The sequence below is a fragment of the Telopea speciosissima genome, chromosome 10, assembly GCF_018873765.1.
Source record: "Telopea speciosissima isolate NSW1024214 ecotype Mountain lineage chromosome 10, Tspe_v1, whole genome shotgun sequence".
In the NCBI taxonomy this organism is placed as follows: domain Eukaryota; kingdom Viridiplantae; phylum Streptophyta; class Magnoliopsida; order Proteales; family Proteaceae; genus Telopea; species Telopea speciosissima.
The window spans coordinates 20,805,978-20,825,523 of NC_057925.1; the positions used below are offsets into that span (position 1 = coordinate 20,805,978).

The window sequence follows — 19,546 nt, forward strand, 5'->3', positions numbered from 1 at the left end:
GTGCGGTGCTAAAGGCTTGTGCTGCTAATGTGGAGACGGGTGTGAGTCTTAGAGCAGGTGCTTTATACAATTTCATGTCCACCCTTTCTAGGATTCTGCAAAAGCAGGATTCATCACAAGGTCATGGCCTTTTAGGGCTGATGATGTCAGTACATTGAGTTTGATCTGCTAGACGCATTTGTAGGTGGTTCTCCTCAGTCAGTGGGTGACTACTGATCGGATGGATCAGATTAGGTATAGCCCTATTGATAATCTGGTAAGATTGTGTTCTACCATTCAACCTGTAACTATTCCTGGCAATCTGGATTTGTTCTATCTAGGGAATGACTAATACAGTGATAACTGATTGCTTAAGGCTAAAAATTCAGCTTCGGTAGTGTTGCAGCTGGGATCCGCCGTGCATGTGCCTTCGATCTGCACACACAAGAGTCAGGAGACAGAGCGGAAGAGTTGGCCGGAGCGAACTCCGGCGGAGGACTCTCCGATTCCTAAGTCAGATCCCAAAGAAACAGAAGTTGCGGGGCTGGGGACGGAGGGTGCATAGCAGAGTTCTCAAGACAAATAGAACCTGAGTTAATTGGAATGGAAATTGAACCCTTTACCTTGACCACTGTCGTTCTATTTATTTGGTCTGAAGGAATGTCCCTTGTTCGCATAAGCCTCTGTCTCCTGGACCACGTGTTCTCTGGATTTTTTTGGAGGGAGGTCTGAGCGAGACCAGTTAACGGAATTTGTCCGAATTGGCAGCTGGCGTTGTGGAGAATCTCCAGGTGGCTTACCACGTGTAAAGTTTCCTGCTCATGCCTTTGGTGTGAGGAGTCGAGAGTTAACGGTTTTCTCTTGTCCTCATGCTTGTCACTCGTGTGTTGCTTTTGCTTTTGGCCTGAGTTTAGTACATGTGTCGTTCTAAAAATAAGGGTGGAGGGGGGTACACATGGAAATGACAATAATTGCATCGAAAAAACCAAGAGGACAAAAAGTGGATTTGTATTGATAAAGCCTTAAATCCATCTACCAATAAATCTAAATCAGTTGTACCATAGATTTTTGAGAACATGTAGTGGCTATTAAATTTCTGTATGATCAAAATACCATATGGAGGAGGGTTGAGCAGTCGAAATTGAAGCCAAATCTGTTCCACTAGGCTTAGGAACATGGTTTTAAGAATCAATATCCAATATCGATACTTGGCCAATATTGAATTTGTGCTACAAATTTTTAGGAGGCCAAAATATATATATGTGTGTGTGTATATCAAACTTGGGGGTAATATCGTCTGATCTGGTCTGATATGGCCTTGGTGTATACCCTAATTTTGGCCAGAAGAGGAAAGGCTATCTGGATTTGGGCCCAAGTCAGCCAAGGTTAATTGGTCCTAATCTGGCCGGAATAAAGTACGTGGATGCGTGACCGATTCGTTACGTCTTCAGTAGAGAAGTTTTGAACGGTTAAGAAAAAAAGTTATAACCACCCATTGTAGAGTATGGGTAGGTGGTTCTAAGAACCGTCAAAGTATAAATAGGGCAGCAAAAAGAGAACGGGACATCATCAACAGAATCAACAAAATTTGTATTTTCACTTTTGTAGGAGTAGGAGTAAATTAGTATTAGCTTAGTTTCTTCAATTGTTATCTCTTTCAGGAGGTTTTATTATGTACTTATATTGTTCGACAGAACAATTAGTCATAAATTTCAAGCACCTTCAATTCGTGGTTATTTTGTCGTCTTCTATCTCTCTGTTCCAATACGATAGAAAGTTCTTGGAATACCAAGGCAGGAGTAGAATCCATTGGTCGCCTAAAGCAAACAAGAATAGTTTCGTCAGCCAACAACGGTCTCTAGACCGAAGAAATTGGTGGAAACAGGTCCATACATCTCAATATTGATACCCGGTCCAATACTGTTAACTAAATCTCTAATTAGTAAAGCCCAGGCTCATCAATCGAGATAAGCATGGATTTGCCATTTGTTAATGATTTATCTCAATCAAGATCGTAGTATCCAATTGCCACATCAGCTATTTTTCCATTGAATTTGATTTTTGTTGCTTAAATTACTTGTACATCTCTTGTACTATGGCTCGATTGCTTGGCACCCCCAACATGTGAAACTATTACTTGAAACCCCAAGAAGCCTCACAGTGTTAGTCTATTGTTAGTGGTTAAATGGAAAAATCCATTTTATCCTTGTGAGTTATTCAATCGAAACTTGTGAAGTTAAAATGACCAATTTACCTTTTAAAGGTTTTAAACTAACAAAACCCAAATCGATTAAATCCATCGCGGGCGAAGGTCAAGGTGAAGAAGACAATTGGAATTTTCGTCAAAGCTCACCATTGCAACCTTCGGCGACTAGTTGAACCAAATGCAATCGTGAATCCTTGAAGATGGCGAAGACCTGTAACCATTAGCCCTTTACCGAAGCTTTGTCGAGACGACCCAGAGACACCACTTATACGAAAATTGCATTTGGGCTTCGATCCTCGGATGGGTTTAGCGTTGGTAATAAATATCTGGGTTGCGACACTATTTACAGAAGCCATTGCTGGCTGAGTTCGGGAAGAACAAAGCAGATGATAAGACCTAATTGTATCATACTCATCTGTGCTGAATCAATCCCAAGCTACTATCGCTCCATTGTCCGATTTGCAACCCCATCGCTCTACTGCACTGCAACCTCAGCACGTTGCACGCCTTGCTGCAACCTCACCTTGCAAGCTCCGTTGCAACCAGAGCCCTGAGGCCCTGCTCAACGATCCAGCCTCACACGATGCTACCTATGCATCTCTGCATCACCGCCCTGCTAACCTCGTCTTGCACGCTCTGCTGCAACTATAGCTTGAGGCGTTGCTCATTGACCCAGCCTCACACCGCTGCCTGTGCATCTCTACATCACTGCCTTCTTGTTGCACGCCTCACACCAGAACCAAAAACATAAGTCCCACCAACCTCATCGATGCACCTCAGCCCCACATCAGCGCCATCACCGCTGCCACATCTCCACTCTCCAGGTATTCGCACCAGCCCTACAAATGGAGTTGGAGGTGATTGGAATGGGCTGAAGTAACGATTGAAGTCACTTAGAAGTAGGGGTGTCAATAAAGCCCGACTGGCCCGAACCCGCCCGAACCCGCCCTGAGCCCGGCCCGGGCCCGACCCTGATTTTTTGACCCTGAGGGCGGGTTTGGGTTTAGTTATAGTCTGACCCTGGTAGGGTCGGGTCGGGTCGGGTCGGGTCAGGGTTTAGATCCTCGGCCTAGCCCGGCCCGGTCCGACCCGACCCTGTATTAATTATAGGTATGTAATATTACATATATATATATATATTATATACTTAATATAAATATTTTCTTGACAAAAAAAAAACATAAGAGAATTGTACAGAGATAACTACTAGCTTTGTCATCATCATGAAGTGGGAACCCATAAAAAGAGTAGATCATCTACTATTTTGATCGGACCATAAAAAGAGTCACTGACATGATTGTTATTTAGTTGTAGCCCTATAAGCTTCCAGGCCTATTGAGGGGACACGATTACAATTGTAGAGAGAGTTTATACACACGCCATTTTTTTCAACATATTTATTAGTTGTCCCATAGGTTGAGATCCTATGTTACAAAAACATGGTCTAATGAGACACGTGGACGGTGCCATAAATCAAGACCAACCCGATCGGCCCGACCCGGCGGTGGGGTCAGTGGTGAGAGTTTCTTGACACTGACAGGTCGGGTCGGGTCGGGTCGGGTTAAGGCCTCTAGGGTCGGGTCAGGGTTTAGGCAGGCCCGGCCCAACCCGACCCATTGACACCCCTACTTAGAAGAAGGCCAATTTGGTGAAAAGGTGAAGGGTCAATTCACCATCCTTAAAGGGTAGTTTGGGTATTTAAGTTTTTTCTAACCTATGATGATGACATCACTGAACTGATACTATCTAGGGGTTAATTATAAGAAATCTTCAATGTAAGGGGCTTCAAGTAATAATTTCAAACTTTAGAGGTGTCAAGTAGTATATTAATTGTCACCCTTGTTGTAATGGTTAAGGTTGTTATTATGACCAAGTAGTCACAGGTTTAAGTCTTGGTATGAACTTTGCTTAATTTTACCTCTATTTTTTGTAGTCTGGGCTTTATTAAGTGGGTTGTGATTGGGCATTTTTATTTTCAAAACTCAATGGACCTGTTATTCAGGATCAATCAGGGTTGGGCCAGGCTTGGAAAAACCCTGCTAGGGTCGGGTTGGGTTGAGGGTATGCTTGACCTTGGCATGGCCGGGCTGGGCTTGGGTTTAGTTTAAGGCTCCTAGGGTTGGGCTAGAGTTTAGGTCAAGCTCGGCCCAGCCTGGCCCGTTGACACCCCTAATAAACAGTAAGATGCTAATTTTATTTCGATAGATTTGAAAATTCATTTCCCTCCAAATGTAGTCAATAGTACTGGAGAAGGCTAGCTTGAAAATACTTCATATCCGACCTCCTTTGGATGCTCTCTCCACCCTCTTAGCCTCCAACACCATACTTATTGCAACACCCCTCAAGGGCGAGCATATCCTTATGATTATTCCCAAGATTTCGAAGGTAAAAGGGCGTTCGAAAAAATAGATGGTCCCAACTTTCCAAGCCCATTCAACAAAAACAACAATAGGGAGGAACTTGAACAGATCGTTTCTAATGTTGGTCCTTGGTTAGAAGGGAGAAGTGAAGGATTGATACAATTATGTAACCAAATGGAAGATGTCCAAGGCAGCTTAAGGTGGGGGCTTCACAAAAGCTCTCAGACCGTTTTAGAGGAAAACAACCAATTAGAGTCTGTCTCACAAAGGCTACGTTTGGTAAATGTCTGAACAAAGAACGGGCGTTCTTTGTTTAGAACAGCGTTCTGAGACCAAAAATGACTATTTGGTAACGGTCTCAAGAATGCCGCTCAGAACGAAAATGGTGTTTGGTAAAACTTGTTCTTCCCTATTTGATGTTAATTACAATACTGCCATTTCCTTCTAAATTACATCAAAAAATACTTGTAAAATTCTTTTCTCTCTTACCAACCTTAGCATATTAAAATATCTCATTAACATAACCAAAGTAATTATAAAAATATGCCAAATTTAGAAAATGCCATTAAAATTGTGTTCTTGTGTGTATTAGTGTCATAACTGACAATGCTATGAATAGTTGAATAAAAATTGGGCCTTGGTGGATTCGAACCACCATCCCCTTGGAACATGCTCATGTTCCAGGTGCTCTACCAATTTGAGCTAAAGACCCATCAAGTACTCATTGATTAGGGGACACAGGATAAAGTATTGTTAATTAATTTACTGTGTTCTTTCCAGTGGTACTTCCTAGCTAGGACCACCAGTCTATACATGCAAAAAACATACAATCTGTTCAGCCTGTAAACAGAATGGATCCATCACAACCCTATATTTCGGAAATCACTGATGATGGTGGCACTGCTGTCTAACAGAATGTATCCATCACAGCCCTATAATTCAGAAATCATCCATTAGGCTTAGTAGGAGAAGAAAAGAACTATATGTATAAAAGAAACAGTAAAAGGTGGTGAGGTGATAGCAATGAAGTTATGTTATTAGTCTTCTAGTGACACATTTAGTGTGGATTATGAAGAAAGACAGAACCTTAACAAAACAGTCATGAAAATGGAGTCTGAGCAATGAGGCAGCCATCCAAGTCTCTTTTGCAACAGCCTTTGCAACAACTGACTTCACAATCTCTTGGGCTTTTGGGCATGAATGGTCATAGAACTGTGGATACAGGTAACCACCATTGTTCTTGTGGGAGAAGCATAATGGAGCAAAGGCAAAAAGTGAAAGAAAGAGTATAAAGCTCATAGACAGACATTGTTTTGCTTTGTTTTCCCCTCAATAAGCAAACCTTAACAAGTGAAAGGAGACTATCTCAATTCTCCTGGCTGTTTGTTATGAAAGCAAAAAAAGAAAGGTTATGTTTTAGTGTAAGGATGACAGTAAGATAAAAGAGCCATTGCCCATGCATGCCAAGATCCAACTCAAAGCATGGGCAATGAAGTAAAGCCAGTGGCAAATTCTGACAGATGAAATACAAAAATGAATCCCTACCATCTTTTAACCTCCCTCATGAATTCTTGACAATGAACCAATTCCAAATAAAAAATATGGAAAAAGCAACTAAGCAAATTAGACCAAAGGAACTTTGAGTAGCATAACTTATTCAGGGTAAAAAAACAACATTGTCCTTTACTAGTGCATTATTGGAAAATAAATGGAATGCAGGCTCTCATTTCTGTTGATCTCCTTTCATTGTTATAAAATAGTCCATAATTAGCCTTCCTCATTAACTTTTGCCATTGAACCAGGTATAAATAAAAACTAAGGAAGTAAACAACTACTTACAAATTAGAATATAAGGAACTTAAAGGAGCACAACTTTTCGAAAGAAAAATAATGTGTAATTTTCCAAGTGTTATGCGCAAACAAATGGAATGAAGGACCAACTCAGCCAAAACTTCTTATTGCTTAAGATCTCAAAATTGTAGTTGAACTTTCGTGAACTATAGCATTATTATCAAAAGCTGAAAATCTGAGATTGACCATAGAATTATTATCAAAAGCTTCCATGACTGACTGGATTTCCACAAATATTTTGGTTGATTTTGCAATAGTGTCGTGTGCAAAACCAGAAAAGGGAGCTTCTATACCCTGCCAGTCTGTCTCCTTTCTAATCATTATCTAAATCTCTCAAATCGTTTCATCCAATGCCTTCTATTTTCATACTTCTGTGGATCTATGCTACCTGGAAATTTCAAAATGAGAGCTGAAATCATCTCTTACTCTTCACAAATTCCTAACTGTCGCTTTCAGAAAGCTTGTCCAAAATCAAACTCCTAGCTGTGATTTGTGCCCTAGTTTGAATAAAGGAAGTAATACTAAAATCTTTTTGTTCCTTCTCTTTCTTTTCTGTTTCTTATCCATCTTACTAAATCATCTTCTCTGTTTTCAATTTTCATCTCTCTTTGTCTATTACTTCCTGTTTATTTCCCATCCAATTTGAAGAAAGACTGTTATGTATTTTGTTCCAGTCAGTCTCATAAATGAAATGATACTGCTTGATTGCAGAATCTGAAGGTATATCCCATATACCTTGTTGTGAGACCTATGTAGGAGATAAGAAGAAGCAGAGTTGGAGAACAAATAAATGAAGAAGAAAATAGAAGGATTTGAGAAGAAAGGCTCAGAGATAAGATCTGTCATTGACCGTATCCCCTCAAGGCCCTTTCTCTCCACCTGCAACTTGTTTCTCCAAGTTCAATTAACCAACAAATCCATCTCTCTCTCTCTCTCTCTCTCTCTGAGACACACACACACACACACACAAACACATACAAAGCAATTTTTGCAATATATTACCCATAGAACGTACACCAAAATATCAGGTAAATAGAGAAAAGAAAGAAAAATAAACCCAACTAAATCAAGTTTTATTATTTCAGAACAAATTCTAGAAAACAAACAGCCATTACAACAGCTACTGTTCATCATAGTTAATCTACTAAAATCGGAAAGAAAAACGAAAATCAAAGATCTAATTACAGAGAGAGGGAGAGAGGTCTCAAGTCACCTTCGTTGTTGTGAACTTCAGTTGCAGATAGGGTCGTGCTAGGGAGGACCACTGCAGCAGAAACCTTCAATTGTTAGGGTTGTTGCTCCAAATCCTGAGACAAAGGAGAAAAATCCGTAGTTAGGTCTTCATCCCAACAAACGACCGAGAGAGAGAGAAACAGAGAGAGTGAGAGAGAGAGAGAAAACAGGACAGGGAGAGTGAGAGGTAGAGAGAGCAGAGAGAGGAAGCGAGAGAGAGAGAGGAGATCTACCTGCAAATTCGCCTCCTCCTCCTCTTCCTTCCCTAGATCTGCCTTTTGAGTTTGCTTTTTTGTCTTCGAGGCTTGCTCACGGGTTTTTACTCGTCAATCGCGATGCATTTGTTCTTTGTTCTTTACCTCAAAGATTCCTTTGGTTCGTTCTTAAAGAACAAAAAAACGAATCGTCAAGGCAAACGCAATTTCACCTTTTTTTGTTCTTAAAGAACGAAAAACCTGTTCTGAACGCTGTTCAGACATTTACCAAACGCTGTCTAAGTCTATCATTGCTGCCCATCTGATCTCAAACACATAGAAGGTCCACTGAGGAAGAGAGTGAGGGTCCTACCCACGCTACCTGAGAATGGAGCAAACCACTACTAACCTGTCTAATCCGACATCATAATGAACACGGGCGCCATAGGACATAGACTCCAACTACGAGTTGACACCCTAGGATACCAAATAAACCTGACCTATATATGTAACCACCTTGCAACACAAATGAAGTGAGTTGGGTCCTTCCACCCTTCTAGTTGCTTCTTGACAAAATAAGTAAGAGGAATACACGCAACTTTGAACTTGCCCGAAATTAAGGGGACTCCAAGGTACCTAATGAGAAGCTCTGTGTAAGAAAAGCCTTTGAACTCCACCAATTGATTCTGTAAATGGGGTTGAACATCTCCAAGACTATTATAGGACTTAAAATTGTTCAGTGAAAATTCTGATATAAGGGAGAACTCCAACAAAGTAACAATGATTGAAGACACTGGCCTACAACCAGCCTTCACAAAAACCATCAAGTCATCTGCGAATACCATGTTAGACAGAGTTATGGGCTTGCATCTAGGGATAAGCTGGATTCTATGGTTTTTCACCTGACCATTCAGCTTGACAAAGATGTAAGGGTATTATGATAATATATCTCTGTATATGTTCTAATATAATCCTACATGTATTATGGCTCAGGCTATGAGGGGTAATCTAGTAATTAGTCCATCTGACCTAAACCCTAGTTTCCCTATAAATACTAGCTGGAGGTAGTAGCCTGGGTATTCCAAACTTGATACACAAGGTGTAATGCTTTAAGCAACCAGTGCTTAAAACCCTAAACCCTAACAAAAGAGGCTTTCCATAGTTACAAGAGATAGGGGATATTAGATTTCCTTATCGAATGCCCCTACCCCCAGAAAAATAACTAGCAGGGCTTCCGTTAATTCTCTTCAAAGAGTTATAAGCCTTATGGATGTCCACCTTCAAAATTGCTGATGAGTAAGAAAGATTGCATTCATTACACCCCTTGTCACATCATAGCATACCAAGATATTATCAACAATGGATCGCTTTTTTATAAAGACAATTTAATTTTTGGAAACCAAATGATTCACCACTCTTTGGAGTCTATTGGAAATTATCTTGGAAATAAACTTGTAAAGTAAGTTACATAAAGCAATAGCCCTATATCCACTAAATCCAACAAGCTGATTATATTGAAGAGTAAGGAAAATAAATTTTGAATTCATTGATCTAGGCATGTAAGAGTTGGAGAAGAACCATCTGATAGCCTCCAACAGATTTGAACCTAGATTGTATGGACTTGTTTGATTGTTTCAAATTAAATTGTTATGTAGATTATCTGTTAAATAGCCCAGCTAAGGATTTCGGGTGGCATGACCCTGGCTACATCCATTCAGCAGTGATGACCGGACTCCAACCTGCAACATCTTATTACTATAGATATGGAAGGTAATTTTTTTTTTTTCCATTTTAATGTTATGTATTATTATTATTATTTTTTTGTCTAAACATACCAAATATTTTGGAAAATTATGTTGTAATCCTACATTACAAATACGTAACTATTCTCATAATGCAGTGATTCTATTGGTTGGAGTGATAAAATTCAATTTAGAACCCCACCAGCAGGAGGTCACCTGAGCTCAAATTTCTTGCTTTTGGGGACTTGGGAAAAGCCCCCCATGATGGCTCCGTTGAGCACTACATTCAGGTAATAATCTCAAAAAAAAAAATCTTCTATTCCCTTAAGATAATTACTTATTCTATAAATGTTTGTACAATCTTCTATTCTAGTCCATGTTCACGCAATACATTCTATTATTAGAGGTTATATTATCAAATGATCAGCCAGGATCAATATCAGTGGTAGATGCCATGGCCCAAGAAGTTGCATCAAGCAATGTTGATTCCATTTTCCACATTGGAGACATAAGCTACGCAACTGGATTCTTAGTGGAATGGGATTACTTCCTTCACCAAATTGGCCCTTTGGGATCTCATGTTTCATACATGACTGCAATAGGAAACCATGAGAGGTACCGGACCTGAACCTTCACCTGCATTTATGTTATCTTCTTCAAACTAGTTGCAACAATGGGAAAATGTTTTTATCCAATGCTCCTCTGTTTCTATCTCTCTCCTCCCTTTATGAATCCAAAGGGGAAGTTAATTATTTCATTTCCTTGGTTGCTAGCTTTGTAGCAGCAAAATTTTTTCTCATCCATGTGGATTACCTCTTGAATGGCAATAGAGCTTTTCCAGATGTTTAGTAATTTGTGGTCTAAACAGACAAGAAGTTGCTTCCAACATAGGGTCTCAACAGGAATGCACCAACAAAACTGCCCTTCCATATAGATTGTCGCGGCATGAACTCAGAATTTCTTCTCTTTGAACTAGGCGCTTTTAGCCCACCTCCTCCTCCTCCTCATAGGCACAAACCATGCCCTTGGTCCGATCTTTACTCAAATAGGGGCTGCTTCAAATGTTCGGTTTTCAACGGCTTCTATAGCTGTGCTGATTTATCTAGCAGTTCACTACATGCCGAATGATTCCTACCTGTCTAATCTTGTATTACAGAGGCTCTTTTGACCGGTCTAAGGCTTTACCTCATCCTATCTCACTTACTTCTTGTGGTTTACCACAACATATACCTAATTTTCCCATAGCCTTGGGATTGTGTCTCGATCTCCTAAGTGTGAAATCTAAAGGATTAGTTTCTAAGGAGATTCAATTCCCCTCTTTCAAATTCCATGACGGACAGTCTGCGTGGTGTATACAGTGATTTACCCTTGATGAAGATCCTTACCAATTGAGGACTGAGCAGTTGTTATTGAAATTCCAATATTCAAAATTCTCCGCTACCCTTCGCCAATCAAGCGTGGGATGTACTACTGATTGATTTCGGAGAAACCTTCCTTTCCCGTCCGGGTGGATGGGAATGATTAAAACATTGAATCTAATTCAAGCACCACATGGGTTCTTTGAACAGAGGACAAAATCAATCATTGGAAACACTCAAGCTAGGCTAACAACCTCAACTGCACTACCTAGCCAACCATCTTCGTGCAATGTTTTCCCCTATAGGGCATCACGTTTCTCAATGGTCAATTAGGAGCACGGAAGTGATGTATATCTCCCTATTCCGGTCATGGAATAGATGAAATAAATAAAAATGGATTTCTGTTCAAGAATGAACTCTAATAGAACTGTCCATATCCGGTTCTAGCTATGTTTCACTGTTCTCAAGGGTTAATGTATGTCTTGGTCATTTTTAGTGCTTTAAGTGCTCTTACAGGGTATATTTCCCGCATTAAGGTCATTTTGGTAATTTGTTGGCTCAATCTCCAAAAAAATATGAAAAATCCCCCAAAATTACATAAGTTACTTTTTATGCATTCCATCTTGTTTCTAAATGAATTTGGAAAAATCTCTGTGCTTGTGCATTCCTTTTCTAGTTTTCCATGCATAAAATTGTATTCCGCCCCCCACCCTAGTGGCATTTCAGTAACTTTGGTGACACCGGTGTAAAATGGGATTTATAATTTGACAAATTTCTTTTAAGGCATATCAAATTATTTCAAGTTTGTTTAGGCATTACAAGGACCCCTCTTGGATAAAAGAATGTTTTTGGCCAACCTTTGCCATTTTCTCTCTTCAAGGGTATTTTGGTAATTTTCATAAAAAATATGCAAATATATTTTTCTCCCTCCCCTTATATTATTTTGATGTCAACAAGGTGTATTTCGGCATTCTTGAGGATCCAGGTAAGGTTCCATGCATCTTCTTACATACTGGTCCCTTTAGGGCAGTCTAGCTGTTTTGCGTTCGTAGGCGTTTGTCGCATATTACATGCTTATTGTGCCAAACACAGTATAAGTTTAAATCAGTCTTGAGGGGTTCACCTCAGCGTTGGCTAGAGTTAGGGTTTCCAACTCATGGTAAAATGCATTAATTAGGTCAACTAGGTTGCATAATATAGTTAATCACATAATTCAGAATTAATAATTAAGATTAATACATTAATTCCAATTAGATTAATCGGGTGCATTACATGTATAAACAAGTATACAACTAGTGTATGGTCTAGGAAGATCGCTTCCTGCCGGGCATTTTGGGGATACCTAACACCTTCCCCAAACGTAACTTTATACTTAGAGATCTGGGGCAGACCAACTATTGATTCTTTGAATTAACTTAGTGCCTCTTCTACAAAGGAGGGGCACCATTTATGGATCCCTAAGCCCTAATCTAGGTGGCGACTCTATTTTTCCTTTTACTCAATGCACTTTCCTATGACAAGAGTGAGTGTATCACCGGAAGGCATTTTAGATTGCAAATCCATTTTTGTCCTCCCCCTTGGGTATAGCAGGACGCCCTCCATCTTGCATACCTACACAAGGCAAGTTCAGAAGTCAGGACCAAAGATTGGTTAGACAAGAAATGGATGCCTGTAGTAATTAAGTTAGTGGGTCACTTTAGGATTATCTCCCAAGCATATCAAATTCTTCTAGATTGGCTCACTTGGAAATGTTTTATGAGAACAGATCGATCACCTATATGATTATTTATGCTATGTGAAAGAATTAATGATGTGACAAATTTGACTCAAATTCAATCATATACCTCCCGTGTATGCGTATGCAACTATCCATTTCTTGCCTTGTACCCACTCTTTAGTCCTTAATTTTTCAATACTTGATTTTGCCGCATGGTCAACTCCAACTGGAATGAAACCTGATAAACAAACATTTATGCCTGAGCTCCACATGCCCCCACAATTTGCATCTTGTATTACTTACAATATAAAGGAAAACCATAAGATTTAACGACATAATGTCCTTGCCTACAAACTGTACAAGTACTATGCCTGATAGTGATATCTGTTGGCTATAACAATTTTACAGAGATTATGTAGACTCAGGATCGGTTTACATAACACCAGACTCAGGAGGAGAATGTGGAGTAGTGTATGAGACATATTTTCCAATGCCCACAACTGAGAAGGACAAGCCATGGTACTCCATAGAGCAAGGTCCTGTTCATTTTACTGTAATTTCTACCGAGCATGATTGGAGCCCCAATTCTGAACAGGTAATATATTAGATAATCTTTCTTTCTCATGATGTTTTATTCCTTAAATTATTTCATTTTAATCACATTCTAATAAAATTAAAAATTGTTACAGTACCAATGGATAGCAAAGGATTTGAGTTCAGTTAATCGATCACGAACTCCTTGGTTAATTTTCACAGGGTAAACATGAACAAACCCCCCATCTCTCTCTCTCTCTCTCTCCCTATTTCTTTATCATTTGATCATCTTTCAATCAATGCTAAAATTGGCCTTACCCTAAATAAAACCATGTTGACTCAGAAGAAAAACATGTTAAAGGGCATTCCCTAGGCATTACTTTAACTTATAATGGATGATTTGAAACCCCCTCCCCTCCTCTCAAAAAGTTTACAATGGAAATTGAGCTAATAATAGAGTAGAAAATTGAAAATTGAATAAACTTCACTGGAAATTAATCCTAATTGATTAATTAGAGATTTTTAGCCAAAAGAAAAAATGACAAAGTATGGAAACTTAAACCAAACAAACCTAAAATAGATAAACAATTGCATAAGGAGATTATTGTCAACCACGATATTACAATCATTCCATGTCATTCCATACTTGAATATAATGCATATCCTAGAATCTTTATCCCCATAACTTGTTTGGCTTGTTATGCACACATCTATTAGTCTCTATCTATCTGATGAAGTTTTGGGGATTATTTAAATGATCTATAATAAGTCAAAATTTTGCCGTAGCAATTCACCTAACCATAGTGTTTCTGGGTCTTAGATTTTAAGAAGGTAGGTGGCATAAAAATTATGAAACAACAGAGTAAGAAAAAATATTTCCTTAGGCTAACTTCTGTTGTCTACAAACAACAGGAATAAGAACAACAATAACAGCAGCAACAATAACTAGAAACAATAATTTACATTTTCTGATCAAATAAACTAAAATGTTCCAATTTGTATATGTTGTCTTTTGATTATTGATTTGATTAGTTATCTCTGTCTACAATTTTGATTATTTCAAGTATTTCTTGTTTTCATAGGATCATAAATATTATCTATTGAAACATTTGCTGATGCAGACACCGACCTATGTATTCATCAGTATCAGGAGGACTACTTCCAAGTGTGGATACAAAGTTTGTCACAGCGGTAGAGCCTTTACTAATGGACAATAAGGTAAGTAAACTGTTTTAATTTGATACATTAGTAGTAAGGTGATCCAAGATTGGGGAGTTCGAATTTTTCAAGAAATGTTATAACTTAAAATCTACATTAACACATGATTTTAGATACTCAATATAATCTAACGCGTCTAATTAATTTAGAAAATTAATGACTCAGTTGTCAACATGAATCAGGTGGATCTAGCTCTCTGGGGCCATGTTCATAACTATGAAAGAATGTGTGCAGTTTATCAAAATGACTGCAAGGCCATGCCTACGAAAGATACCAATGGGACTGACACATATGATAATACTAAGTACAGTGCTCCAGTTCATGTAGTCATTGGAATGGCAGGATTTGAATTGGACAACTTCCCTAGCAAGGCAAGTAAATGGGTTTCCTCTCTTCTTTCAATTCTTTGGTTTGATTTTCTTTTTCCTAGACCCTCCTCAGACCCTACAGTGGCGGGAGCCTTGTGCACTGGGTATGTCTTTTTTTTTTATGCTAAATAAAATAAGAATGCTTTGTATTTTATGTTAAGTATGTATGTTCTTTGGTTTGAACAGGTTGGTAGTTGGAGCTTAGTAAGGGTTCCCGCATTTGGGTATGCAAGATTTCACGCAACAAAGCAAGAGATAAAGGTTGAGGTTAGTACATTAAGAACCAAATCCCCATTCTTACTAACTGAAAACCAAAGAAGCGTATATGACAAGCATATTTCACACTGTTTCTTGGTAAATTTTTAAACAGGTTTATCTTTAATTTTCTTGATTTCTAAGAATATAAATTTTCAAAAAAATAAAAAATAAACAAGGAAATACATCATCAAGACAATCCAAGAGAACTAATTTTTTTACCAAACAAAGAAAGGGAGAATTAATTTTAGATGTATATAAATGATGACTCGTAACTGTTAGGGATTAACAAAATACTAATCACATTTCGTAAGCCATCTAATGAACCAGTGTTTGTGATCCAAGTCAAATTTCTTTATCCGTATTTAATGATATTATATTTCTTTCGCTCCTTATTTATAAACTTAACTGATTCTAACTTCTCTTGCCACGTTCAGTATGTGAACTCAAAGAAAAGGATGGTTGAAGATAGCTTCCGCGTGATCAAAAACTAAGGACGTACTACTAGGCTTCTATGCTCAATAAGATTTTCAATCTCCAATATACCATTATGGTTGAGAGAGAGAGAGAGATGCTACTTCTAGTCACCAAAATATGTAAAGGTAAATTTAAGGTGATAAATAAAATTTATGCGGAAGCACAACTATGGACGTCAATGAGTTCGCAAGAACAATAATCAATGAGATTGGGAGGTGTACTTGAATCCATGTTTTGGTGTGGAAAAGCTTCCCTTTGCCTTTTGGTTCCCTTCACAACATCTCTCTTGTTGGTCCGATCTATCTTCTTCTCAATTTCGCTATGCTCCTCATTTAATGGGCCAATGTGAACTATATATATGAGTGAGGGTAGGGACTAACCCTGAAACACAAATTGGCTTCCTTTACCATTAAAGGAATCATACTATAGGCCCACACATAAAACTAAATTTCATACCATTAAGGTGTACTTAATGTGACCCAATACTAAACTAATGATCACTTATAAGTATTGGATCATGCTCACCCCACCCTTAGTCAACACCTCTAAACTGGTTTTCGAAACCAAATATTGGACTTTGCTAGCCCACCTAATGAAAATCTTACATTCTTACATAAGATACCATCGAATAAGAGCTTTTTTTTTTTTTTTGATAGGTAAATAAGAGCTTATTATATGTGAAATTACTCTTGGACTAATCAACAACTAAACTATGCCAGATTTGTTGCCCTTACGATATTTCAAGCACATTTGGGAAACATTAACTCCGTTTTTATGGTAGTGGACGATTTTATATTGATGTGGACCAAAATCCACTACCACTCAATGTGCACCATGTGGTATGCCCATAAAGGAACATATAAATATAACTGTGTGCGCAATTGGAATTCTTCTCAAAGAATGATGTGACAAATTTGACTCAAATTCAATCATATACCTCCCGTGTATGCGTATGCAACTATCCATTTCTTGCCTTGTACCCACTCTGTAGACCTTAATTTTTCAATACTTCATTTTACCGCTTGGTCAACTCCAATTGGAATGAAACTTGATATGCAAACATTGATGTATGAGCTCCACACGCCCCCACAATTTCAATCTTGTGTTACTTACAATATAAAGAAAAACCATAAGATTTGAGGAGATAATGTCCTTGCGTACAAACTACACAAGTACCATGCATGATAGTGATATCCGTTGGTTATAACAATTTTACAGAGATTATATAGACTCAGGATCGGTTTACATCACACCAGACTCGGGAGGAGAATGTGTAGTAGTGTGTGAGACATATTTTCCAATCCCCACAACTGATAAGGACAAACCATGGTATTCCATAGAGCAAGGTCCTGTTCATTTCACTGTAATTTCTACTGAGCATGATTGGAGCCCCAATTCTGAACAGGTAATATATTAGATAATCTTTCTTTCTCATGATGTTTTATTCCTTAAATTATTTCATTTTAATCACATTCTAATAAAATTAAACATTGTTACAGTACCAATGGATAGCAAAGGATTTGAGTTCAGTTAATCAATCACGAACTCCTTGGTTAATTTTCACAGGGTAAACATGAACAAACCCCCCATCACTCACTCTCTCTCTCTCTCTCTCTCTCTCTCTCTCTCTCTATTTCTTTATCATTTGATCATCTTTCAATCAATGCTAAAATTGGCCTTACCCTAAATAAAACTATGTTGACTCAGAAGAAAAACTTGTTAAAGGGCATTCCCTAGGCATTACTTTAACTTATAATGGATGATTTGAACCCCCCCCCCCCTCTCAAAAAGTTTACAATGGAAGTTGAGCTAATAATAGAATAGAAAATTGAAAATTGAATAAACTTCATTGGAAATTAATCCAAATTGATCAATGAGAGATTTTAAGCCAAAACAAAAAATGACAAAGTATGGAAACTTAAACCAAACAAACCTTTGTTTTTTATCCCGAATATTACCTGGGACCTGGGTGAGCCCCTATCATTTTATTGATCTCCAAAAAAGAATCAAAGAATACACAGGGGGGACATTCCGCCTTACCGCAACCCTTGGAAACGACCTCGCACGGTCTAAAAACCACTCAAAACCCACACAAAGCGAGCCAAATAGCAATTCTAGCTCCTAAGGACTGGCAACCCAGCCTTGTCCTCCCTAAGGATCACCTGAAACATACCTTTGGGAATATCATCCTGATGGAAAGTGTAAGACAGACCCGAGTCACAGGCTAGGTTAGCTAGCCGTCAGCAGCCCTGTTGCTTTCCCAGAAAGCGAAGGCCACAGAGGTCCGGCCTTCCGCGACCAAAGCCAAAATCTCCTGAAACCAATACCAACCCTTCCACAAGTTGCACCTTTTCTGATTAATCATTCTGACCGTGGAAACAGAGTCCGAGTGTACCACCACATCACTGTAGCCTAAGGCCTAGCAAAGGGTTAAGCCGTCTCTCAGGGCTCTCAGCTTAGCAATCAAATTTGTACCGATACTGTAGAAGTTAGAGAAGGCTGCCAGAGCTTCTCCCCTCGAGTTCCAAATGACACCCCCACCCCCTCCTGGACGACCGGGGTTACCCCTGTAAGCGCCGTCCACATTGTGCTTAACTGCGGCAAAAGGGGGACACCAATACACCAGGGTGGCGTAGGACAGTTTGCGAGCGGGGGCCCCGAGGCCAAAACACTATAGAATCAGGCCGTTTCTGACCGAACCTTGCCCACCAAGCTTGGGAGGGAACTGAATCTCCTTAACCCAGGCTTTAATGCACTCAATCACCGAGTTATCAGTGCGTCGCTTTTCCCCATGCCTTCTAGAGTCCCTTTCTTTCCACAGCTCCCAAACAATCAGGGAAGGGAGTATGCGAGTAATAAAAGCACAGGCACTGGTACAACTAGCCGACTCGTGCCAAAGTCCAATGCGATCACGGACGCCCTGGGAAGGGATCGTGGGGATGTCAAAGAGCCTAGAGAAATACCCCTAGACCTTGGCAGCCGTACCGCTAGACACAAGACAATGGTCGGAGGTCTCAATCCTTGGCCTCCCACAACAGTTGTATTTGGAAGCCAATGGAATGCCCACCGACATTAAGGAATCATCTGTGGGGATCTTTCCATTGAGGTGCTATCAAGAGAAAACCCCACTTTCAGGGGCACCGCCTGGTTCCAGATCCACCTCACATAAGGAATCACTGTATAAACACTCCTCACTTCATTCCAGGCCGATTTGGATGTGAAGTTCCCATCAGAAGAGGGGGTCCATACGAGCACATCACACCTACCAGAGGGAGCAAACTTATGGATAGAAACAGTATCCCTGGCTGCCACTGAGTCAATGACATCAAGGATCTCTTGCCTCCAAACTCCGTCCTCCACCAACACATCCCTGACTCTCAAGTCCAGGTCCACCTGCAGCGCGGTGTCAACATGATCAAGGAGAGGGCCAACACCCGTCCAGTTATCCAGCCAAAAGGAGATGTTACCCGAACCCAGCAACCATCTTGACCTGTGAAGTAGAAAATCCTTAAAAGCCAATGTACTATGCCAGGATTTTGAGCCCAGTCTTTGACCACCAGCCAGTACAGCATGTGAATTCCTAAAGAACTTTGCCTTGAAGAACTCACTCCAAAGAGAGCACTCAGTGAAGACTTTCTAGAGGCCCTTAAGCCGGAGCAAGAGACCAACATCTTCCAACAACCGAACCCCCAAACCCCCTTCTTGAAGGGACCTGCAGACCTTCCGCCAACACACCCAATGCCTTCGCTTCCCCCATTCAGAGCAGCCCCAGAGGAAATCAGCAAAAATCCCATAGAGCCTTTTAATAACAGCCTTAGGGGGAATAAGTGATGCCAGAACATGTATGAGGATAGAGGAGAGAACATGCTTTAGGAGTGTGACCCGACCTCCAGCAGAAAGTAGCCATCCCTTCTAGCCTGCCACTGTATTTCTTATTTTTCCAACCAGACCGTCAAAGAAGCAAATTTTAAGCCTGCCAGCATAAAGAGGAGCTCCCAGGTAAGTGATTGGGAGCGTCTTTCTAGAGAAGCCAGTCACCACCCCAATCATATGG

The 19,546-nt window shown here is 39.7% G+C and overlaps 1 pseudogene; it reads left to right on the forward strand.

Annotated features, from left to right (window-relative positions):
- The first annotated feature begins 5,666 nt into the window (after positions 1 to 5,666).
- LOC122643416 lies at positions 5,667 to 15,566 on the forward strand (annotated as a pseudogene).
- Positions 15,567 to 19,546: the final 3,980 nt, after the last annotated feature.